This window comes from Myotis myotis, unplaced genomic scaffold (assembly GCF_014108235.1).
Source record: "Myotis myotis isolate mMyoMyo1 unplaced genomic scaffold, mMyoMyo1.p scaffold_m19_p_2, whole genome shotgun sequence".
NCBI lineage: Eukaryota > Metazoa > Chordata > Mammalia > Chiroptera > Vespertilionidae > Myotis > Myotis myotis.
The window spans coordinates 41,899,661-41,908,723 of NW_023416324.1; positions in this window are offsets into that span (position 1 = coordinate 41,899,661).

Genomic DNA, 9,063 nt, shown 5'->3' on the forward strand with positions numbered 1-9,063 from the left:
CACACAAAGAAGAGTTGTCAAAAAGAAACAAGTTAAGTGATTGCCCAGCTCAGGGTTTCTCCAATATGCTGGGGTGAAGTGTGCGGTTGGCACTGGTAGGTGCAAGAAGGGCTTCCGTTATTTTTTACTTTAGCTAAGGTGCTGCAAAGCAAAACCAGCTTGACAAGGGCTGAGAGAGAAAACATCCAGCCTGCCAGGTTCCACCAGGCAAGGGTGTGATGGCTGCACAACACAGAAAATGCAAGGCAGCAAGTAGAGACCGAGCCTTTGGATACATCAGATCAGAAAATCATCTCCCATATTTATATAGAGGGATGCGAGGGGGGCAGGGGGAGGAGACGACCTGAGATATTTCTTCCCCTGCAGGCAAGAGCAGAAACATGGGAGAAGAGACAAGCCATTCTCATCCACACATCCACACACAGTAAGGATAAAACCATACTTTCAAATAGCTTCTGCAGTTCCCTAAGCATTTTAACATTTATTATTTTGTTTGAGATTACAACAGCCGAGGAAAAAAACCAATGCACAAAGGGGTTAAGTGACTTTCCTAAACTCAGACAGCTAGTAAATTAGACATTTATCCTCCCTAATCCCACCCTCATCCTTCTGAAGTCACAAGGACAATTCTCATCTCACCATTGAATGCCAGGAGTGAACAGATCAGACAGGGAGGAGGACCATTATTAGAGTTTGGTTAGCGTCCCAGTGGTTCTCAACCTTGGCTGCACATTAGAATCACCTGGGAATCTTTTTAAAATCCTGATTTCTGGGCCTCATCCTCCAGAAATTCTGTTTCTTTGTTACCAATGTTGTGGCCCCACCCCATAACAAAGAAACAGAATTTCCGGAGGATGAGGCCCAGAAATCAGGATTTTAAAAAGATTCCCAGGTGATTCTAATGTGCAACCAAGGTTGAGAACCACTGGGTTAGACCATTAAGACACAACCTAATTTCAGCATGTGTTCAAATTTTAGATGATTAAAAAAGAGGAAAACATCACACAAAGCACATTTTTAGTCCTACTCAAACTATAACTTGTTCTTTTAAAACACCAATTTTAAAGTATCCCAATGGTTTTAATCATCAAAATCAACTCAAGAATAAACAATTATCTATGTGAAAAAATTATTTTTCATAGTTTCTAAGACTGTCTTTCTCAGAGCCACTGCTTTGTACCATCTATGAGTAGCAGCCCTCAGCTTGTTCCCTGCACAACCCGCATGGTCTCTATAGAAACATCCTTCTGCCTGTTTATACCATACTCCCACACAATTACTAAATCAATGACCCAGAGTGATATATTATCCATTCATCCTTTTCAATTTTTTATTGAGATATAGCTGACATATAACACTGTGTAAGTTTAAAGTACAGAATATAATGATTTGATACATTTATATGATTGCCACCATAGAGTTAGGTAATACCTCTGTCATATGACATACTTATTCTTGTGTGTGTGTGTGTGTGATGAGAACAATTAAGATCTAGTCTCTTAACAACACTGAAGTTTATAATACAGTATTGTTGACAACAATCACTACACTGCACATTAGGTCTCCAGAACTCGTTTGTACCATTAAACAACATCTTCTGAATTCCACCAACCCTAGCCTCTGGTCACCGCCATTCCACTCTGTTTTTACCAGTTTGGCTTTTCCAGATTGTACAAGTAAATGATACCATATAGTGTCTGTCATTCTCCATCTGACATATCACTTAGCACAATGCCTTCGAGGTCCATTCATGTTGTTGTTTTTTAAACAAATACTGAGCACATACTATGTGCAAGCCCAAAGCTAGGTTCTAGTGATAACAACGATGCGCAGACACATTCCCTGCCAACAAAACCTCCCCAGCTTAGTGGGGTAAAGAGACAAGTAAACATACATTCACCATACAATGTGATAACTGTTTTGACATAGAAAATCATTAAGCTTTTGAGAACTTTTTATAATTGCACTTGCCTCACATGGTTGTTGTGAGGATTGAATGAATTAATGCATAAGAAGTCCTGAGAATGGTACCAAGCACAAGTGCTTCTCACACACTAATTCATTCAAACCTCACATCAACTATATGACATAAATGCTAGTATTAAGCCCTTTTTAGATGAGAACACTAAGGCACAGGATAAATAAGCAATTTTATACAGATTTAGAGTGCCTTCATGGTGGTACTTGGTACTGAACCTACAGTCAGATTTCAGAGCCCTCAGGATTTTATCACTACCCAACACTACCTGTCCAGGCGTAAACACCCAAGGAACTGTGCGAGCAAAAAGCAGAGAATCTAGTGCAGCCACGTGTCAGAGAATGGCACACAACTCCCAGCTGGGTTACATAATTCAGTCTCTGTTCGTGCTAATACTAAAGTGAATACTCAGCTCCATCCTCCAATGCCTCCCCCGAGAAGCAAAGCTGTGCATCAAACCAACCGACACAATCAATTTTGTACCAGCTTGTCACATTATTAGTCAGCTAGGCTTTGAGAAACTGACAAAGAAGCAGATGTTAGGAATAGTATGTGTAGTATAAATATCATGATGTTCAGTTGTCAAAAATCATCTCCTTTCTTAGTTGAAAACAAGAGCATTTTATGTGGGAAATTTCTTACAAAGTCAAGGTTTCAGCCAAGGGGAAGAGCAGCGAGTAAACATGAAAAGGCCAAGGAAAGGTACATGGAAGTGGAGGATGAATGTTTAGTCTGTGTCTCATAGTCTGCAGAGGACATGTGCAATCTGGGAAGATTTGGGGAACCTGGGGAATTGCCCAGGCTAGGAAAGCTACATATTCAGAAAACACCAGTGGGCTCTCTCTGAACTAGGTTGCCATTTGGCTACCCCCAGTGGAGGGGCACAGGAAAGCAGCAGAAAGGACCTGCTTTCTGGTAAGCACTTACCCCAGGAAGTCAGGTACAGTGTTCAAAAATTAAATATAAGAAAATAGGTGTAATGGAGATTCAGACTTGAGATAGCAATATTTTATCCAGGTCAAACTAGAAGCAAGCATGCATTGAGTTTGTTTAGGGAGGTGATAGAACATAGTTACTAAAAGGTTAAATTTTGTACAAAGACAGGCATGGGTTTTAATTCTGACTCTGGGACATACTGATTGTATAACTTCTCTGTTCCCCAAACCTGAATTCCTCATCCACAAAAGATGAAAGTGATAGGATTTGATCACTGAAACCTCACCCAAAAGCCCAATGATAGCATCTACATTGTAGTATAAGAAAAGGGGTCTTGAGATGCAGAGCGCCATGGAGAGAAGCATTAAGTCCCTAGACACAGACCTGGCTTGAATCCTTGCTTAGATATTTATTATGTGACTTTGGGTACATTTCTTAACCTTTATGAACCTGAGTTTCCTCAGCTATATTAGAGATAATAATTTCTAATTGAGATCAGGTAAGCAAAATCATAATTACAATGACTAACCCCTAGCATATACTTAAAAGACTGTCGCTCTTTACCACTGTGCTACATGTGGCTATAATGTGAACAAGAATACATTTCATCCTATCCGATATGACTTACAGCTATGTAAGACAAGTACTCTGTTCCTCTACCCCATATCCACTCCAGTCTTCTCCAGTTTCTTAGCCAGTGCCCCCCATGGCAAGATTTCCCTACACAGTGCTCTTGTCCCTGGTCTTCACTAGATGATCTCTGTTATCAATGCTCCTTCCAAATCTGGCACCCAGAATGAAGGCTTTCCAGCCAGAAAGTAATCAACCTGGGATATAATGGTGTAAGAATTTGGTGTTGGCCTTAACCTACAGTTCAGCTGATCTAGCCAGCATCTCTGTTAATTTCTATGTCCCTGCAATAGTCAGAGGACACTACAGTAAGCTGCTGAACTCAATGGTAGAGTGCCTACCTATCCTGAGCAAGTACTATATTCAGTTGTTTTAAGCAAGCTTAACACTAAAGAAGCAAAGATCCTGCCGAAACCGGTTTGGCTCAGTGGATAGAGCGTCGGCCTGCGGACTGAAGGTCCCAGGTTCGATTCCGGTCAAGGGCATGTACCTGGGTTGCAGGCATATCCCCAGTAGGAGATGTGCAGGAGGCAGCTGATCGATGTTTCTCTCTCATTGATGTTTCTAACTCTCTATCTCTCTCCCTTCCTCTCTGTAAAAAATCAATAAAATATATTTAAAAAAAAAAAAAAGAAGCAAAGATCCTGTATGAGGATGCAAAGTGGAATCCTGGAGTAGGAAGAGTCCACTAAGAAGTCCTTATTCTTTAAGCAGTTAGGATTGCCCTAATTTAGTATCATTGACAATATAGATGTTTCAGTCTGGAGGGGGGAAAATTAACAGGACTAACAACAGAAGTACTTACTCAGGAAGAAATAAGCTTTGAGTATATGTTAAAGGCAGACTCCCTAGTAAAACTAAAAATAGTTTATTATTAATGTCAAATATCCTCTTTGGCAGTCATAAATCCTCCCAGAGGAACAGAGAGGAGTGAAGCAGCTTTATACCCACCTACTCAAGCAGAGTCTTCCACCAATGCATCTGGATAAATCAAAGAGTAATCAAAATCATCAGCTTAAAGACAGTCAACAGGTAGTTACTCCAACCTCAGATTTTAAGCAACCCCGTTTTAAATTAGGAAAAAAGGTAGACCTAAAATACAGATCCCATTCCTGAGGACCATTTTCTGCTCTTTGATTTATGTGCCTAGGCCTGAGTATCCATGGCCTGAGAAATCACAGCTGGATTAAAGAGATGGGCTTAGCATGAAAGTCACATTTTGTTTCATAAAAGAAACTCAGGCATCAATGTTTGAATGGCTGCACGCCTCTTTAATCAAACCAGGGCTGCTCAGTCCAGGCCTTTGTAAGTGAGCTAATTAGTAATGTGCCAGAGACTTACCTGGTTAATCAAATGATTAATCACTCAGTAGACTTCATTCCTCTTGTTTCCTGGCTGTCTTTGGCTTTCCAATTTGGTTTTTGTAAAATTTTTTTGAAATTAGCATTTTAATAGATGGCAGTCACAATTCAGGGTGAAAAATGGCATTGTCCCATTTTAACCATTTTTTGTACAAATAAAAATGAGACAGAGGAGATTTTTTTCCTAGGACAATGAAAAGAATAGTCCTCGCCTATGGCTTGACCAAGAAATGTTAAGCCATTTCTGAGGAAATATGGTGTTTGAGTAGAAGAGGATTTGAAATGTTGTGGAAAGTTCAAGCATTTCTTTACATATACAGCCCTGGTTGGAAACAAGGTTTCTGAACCTTTTTAGAAGGTTCACATGACTGCAAGTCAGCGTACTAAATTTCCATGTTTCTTCCTCTTATTTAATTTTTTAATATTGAAAGTAACTTAAAGGGACAAGAAAGTTGACCATTTTGGCAAACTCTAACATAGAATATAAAAATGCACTTTTCATAGTTTTATTGAGCAATTGAGTAAGTTAGCTTGAAGTGCACCATCAAATCCTCCATGCTTTGGAACAAGGCATATTAAAATATACACATCTTCTTCACTAAAATGTACCAGCTCATATCTTTTCATATTCTTAAAGTTTAAATATCTAAACTATTAAAGAGCTCAATTATCCTTTTGAAAAGATAGTAATATACTGGTCTGATTTCAACTCAATATCTTAAAATACCTGTCAGTCAGAAAAACATGTAACTAAGAACCATAATAAATTCATCAGTTCCAACAACTTCCTCATTATGTCACTAAAATCACCATGACAACCTATCCTCCCACTCTGTCCATATGATACATCAGCCCATGCTTCATAGCCCTGTAGATCTTCACCACGCACCATAGGAAAGCATCTCTGACAAACCCTATGGAATTTTAAATGGATGACAACATAAAAATTAAAGTTTATAATAGTCTATACACCTGAAACTAATAGAAAATAATATTGAATGTAAATTATAATTTAAAATTTTTTAACAAATTGTTTATGATAATTCCTTTTGTTTGGACTCCCATGTAAATTTTATCCCACTGGCATACACATAAATTTCTTATGTGCAATGCAGAGAAGGTGATCAAATAAATATTTTACTTTTTCAAGGCCAGTATAGTAGATCCTGAAGGTAGGTGTGAATGATGTAAAGGGTCAATAGACTCCAATCCTGTAAGACTGGTGATTCTCAGCTCGTCTAGAAATAGCAAAATTTCTAGGCAAAATATTTCAAACTGCATGATTTGTTGCCTCTTCAAAGACCCTGATCTTTTTCCATAATGAAGCACTTTTTCTAATAGGAGAGGGTCAAGCACTTAGGGATGGTGTGTGAGGGTGTGTGTGTGTGTGTGTGTGTGTGTGTGTGTGTGTGTTTGAGTCAAGGGAGAGCAGGGGATTGATAAATATTATTAGGGGCATTAAAAAGCAAGCAGAATACCATGCTCATGGATTGGTAGAATCAACATTGTTAAAATGTCCATACTATCCAAAGAAATCTATAAATTCAATGCAATCCCCATTAAAATACCAACAGCATACTTAATAGACCTAGAACAAACTCTCCAAAAATTCATCTGGAATACAAAACGACCCCGGATAGCTGCAGCAATCTTGAGAAAGAATAACAATGTTGGAGGGATCACAATACCAGATATCAAGCTATACTACAAAGCCATGGTTCTCAAAACTGCCTGGTACTGGCATAAGAACAGACCTATAGAACAGTGGAACAGAACAGAGAATCCAGAAATTGACACAAACCATTATGTTCAATTAATATTTGACAAAGGAGGCAAGAGCACACAATAGAGTCAAGACAGTTTCTTCAATAAATGGTGTTAGGAAAATTGGACAGATACTTGAAAAAAAATGAAACTAGACCATCAACTTACACCATACACAAAAATAGACTCAAAATGGATAAAGTACTTAAACATAAGATGGGAAATCATAAAAATCTTAGAAGAAGCCATAGGCACCAAAATAGCAGACATTTGTTGTAGCAATATCTTAACCAATACAGCTCCTAGGGAAATGGAAATTAAGGAGAAAATAAACAAATGGGACTACATCAAAATAAAAAGCTTCTGCACAACAAAAGAAACCATCAACAAAACAACAAGAAAGCCCATTGCTTGGGAGAACATATTTGCCAATGTTATCTCCGGTAAGGGTTTAATCTCCAAAATTTACAGGGAACTCATACAACTTAACAAAAGGAAGATAAACGATCCAATCAAAAAATGGGCAAAGGACCTAAATAGACACTTTTCAAAAGAAGACATACAGAAAGCCAAGAGACATATGAAAACATGCTCAAAGTCACTAATCATCTGAGAGATACAAATCAAAACAACAATGAGGTACCATCTCACACCTGTCAGAATGGCTATCATCAACAAATCAAAAAACGACAAGTGCTGGTGAGGATGTGGAGAGAAAGGAACCCTCGTATAGTATTGCTGGTGGGAATGCAGACTGGTGCAGCCACTGTGAAAAACAGTATGGCGTTTCCTCAAAAATTAAAAATGGAATTGCCATTTGACCCAGTAATCCCACTTCTAGGACTATATCTCAAGAAAACAGGAACACCAATCAGAAAGCATATATGCACCCCTATGTTCATAGCAGCACAATTTACAATAACTAAGATTTGGAAACAGCCTAAGTGCCCATCAGCAGATGAGTGGATTAGAAAACCGTGGTACATCTACACAATGGAATACTACACGGCTGTAAAAAAGAAGAAATTCTTACCATTTGTAAGAGCATGGATGGAACTGGGGAGCATTATGCTAAGTGAAATAAGCCAGTCGGAGAAAGATAAATATCACATGATCTCACTCATTTGTGGAATATAATGAACAACATAAACTGATTAACTAAAATAGATCCAGAGACAGAGAAGCATCAAACGGACTGTCAAACTACAGCGGGAAGGCAGGGGAGGGTTGGGAGGGGGGTAAGAGATCAACCAAAGGACTTGTATGTATGCATATAAGCATAACCAATGGATGCAAGGCACTGAGAGATGGGGGGTGAGGGCATGTGCCGGGGGGTAGGGGAGGCTGGGGGGAGGTCACTGGAGAAATAAGGAGACATATGTACTACTATTTGTAATACTTTAAACAATAAAACAAAATTTAAAATAAATAAATAAGTAAATAAATAAATAGCAGGAAATTTAAGCAAAGGAATATTACTTTAGGACAAATAGAGAAAGCATGGAAAGGTGAATATCTAACTGGAGGAATCAGGTTTCACTCATTATTTTTTCGTTAACTACTGTCCCAGAATGGTCATATCTTCTAGAAGCCTATAGTATAGGCATTAATAAATTAGTTATTGAGACAAAAGCTTTGGCTATCAATAGTCATAAATACTTTTTCAACAAATGCCTCTGAGTTAAAGCACTCTTGGATAACTGGAAAATCGTCATCAAATGGGAATTCAACCATAAAAATCCTACAAGACTCCATAGGCAGCAAAATAGCAGACATATGTCGTAGCAACATCTTTACTGATGCAGCCCCTAGGAAAATGGAAACTAAGGAGAAAATAAACAAGTGGGACTACATCAAAATAAAAAGCTTCTGCACAACAAAAGAAACTATCAACAAAACAAGAAAGTCCACTGCATGAGAGAACATATTTGCCCATGATATTTCAGATAAGGGTTTAATATCCAAATTTATAGAAAACTCATACAGCTTAACAAAAGGAAGATAAACGATCCAATCAAAAAATGGGCAAAGGACCTAAATAGACACTTTTCAAAAGAGGACAAACAGAAAGCCAAGAGACATATGAAAACATGCTCAAAATCACTAATCATCTGAGAGATGTAAATCAAAACAACAATGAGGTACCATCTCACACCTGTCAGAATGGCTATCATCAACAAATCAAAAAACAAGAAGTGCTTGTGAGGATGTGGAGAAAAAGGAACCCTCCTGCGCTCCTGGTGGGAATGCAGACTGGTGCAGCCACTGTGGAAAACAGTATGGAGTTTCCTCAAAAAGTTAAAAATGGAACTGCCATTTGACCCAGTAATCCCGCTTCTAGGACTATATCCCAAGAAACCAGAGACACCAATCAGAAAGGATATATGCACCCCT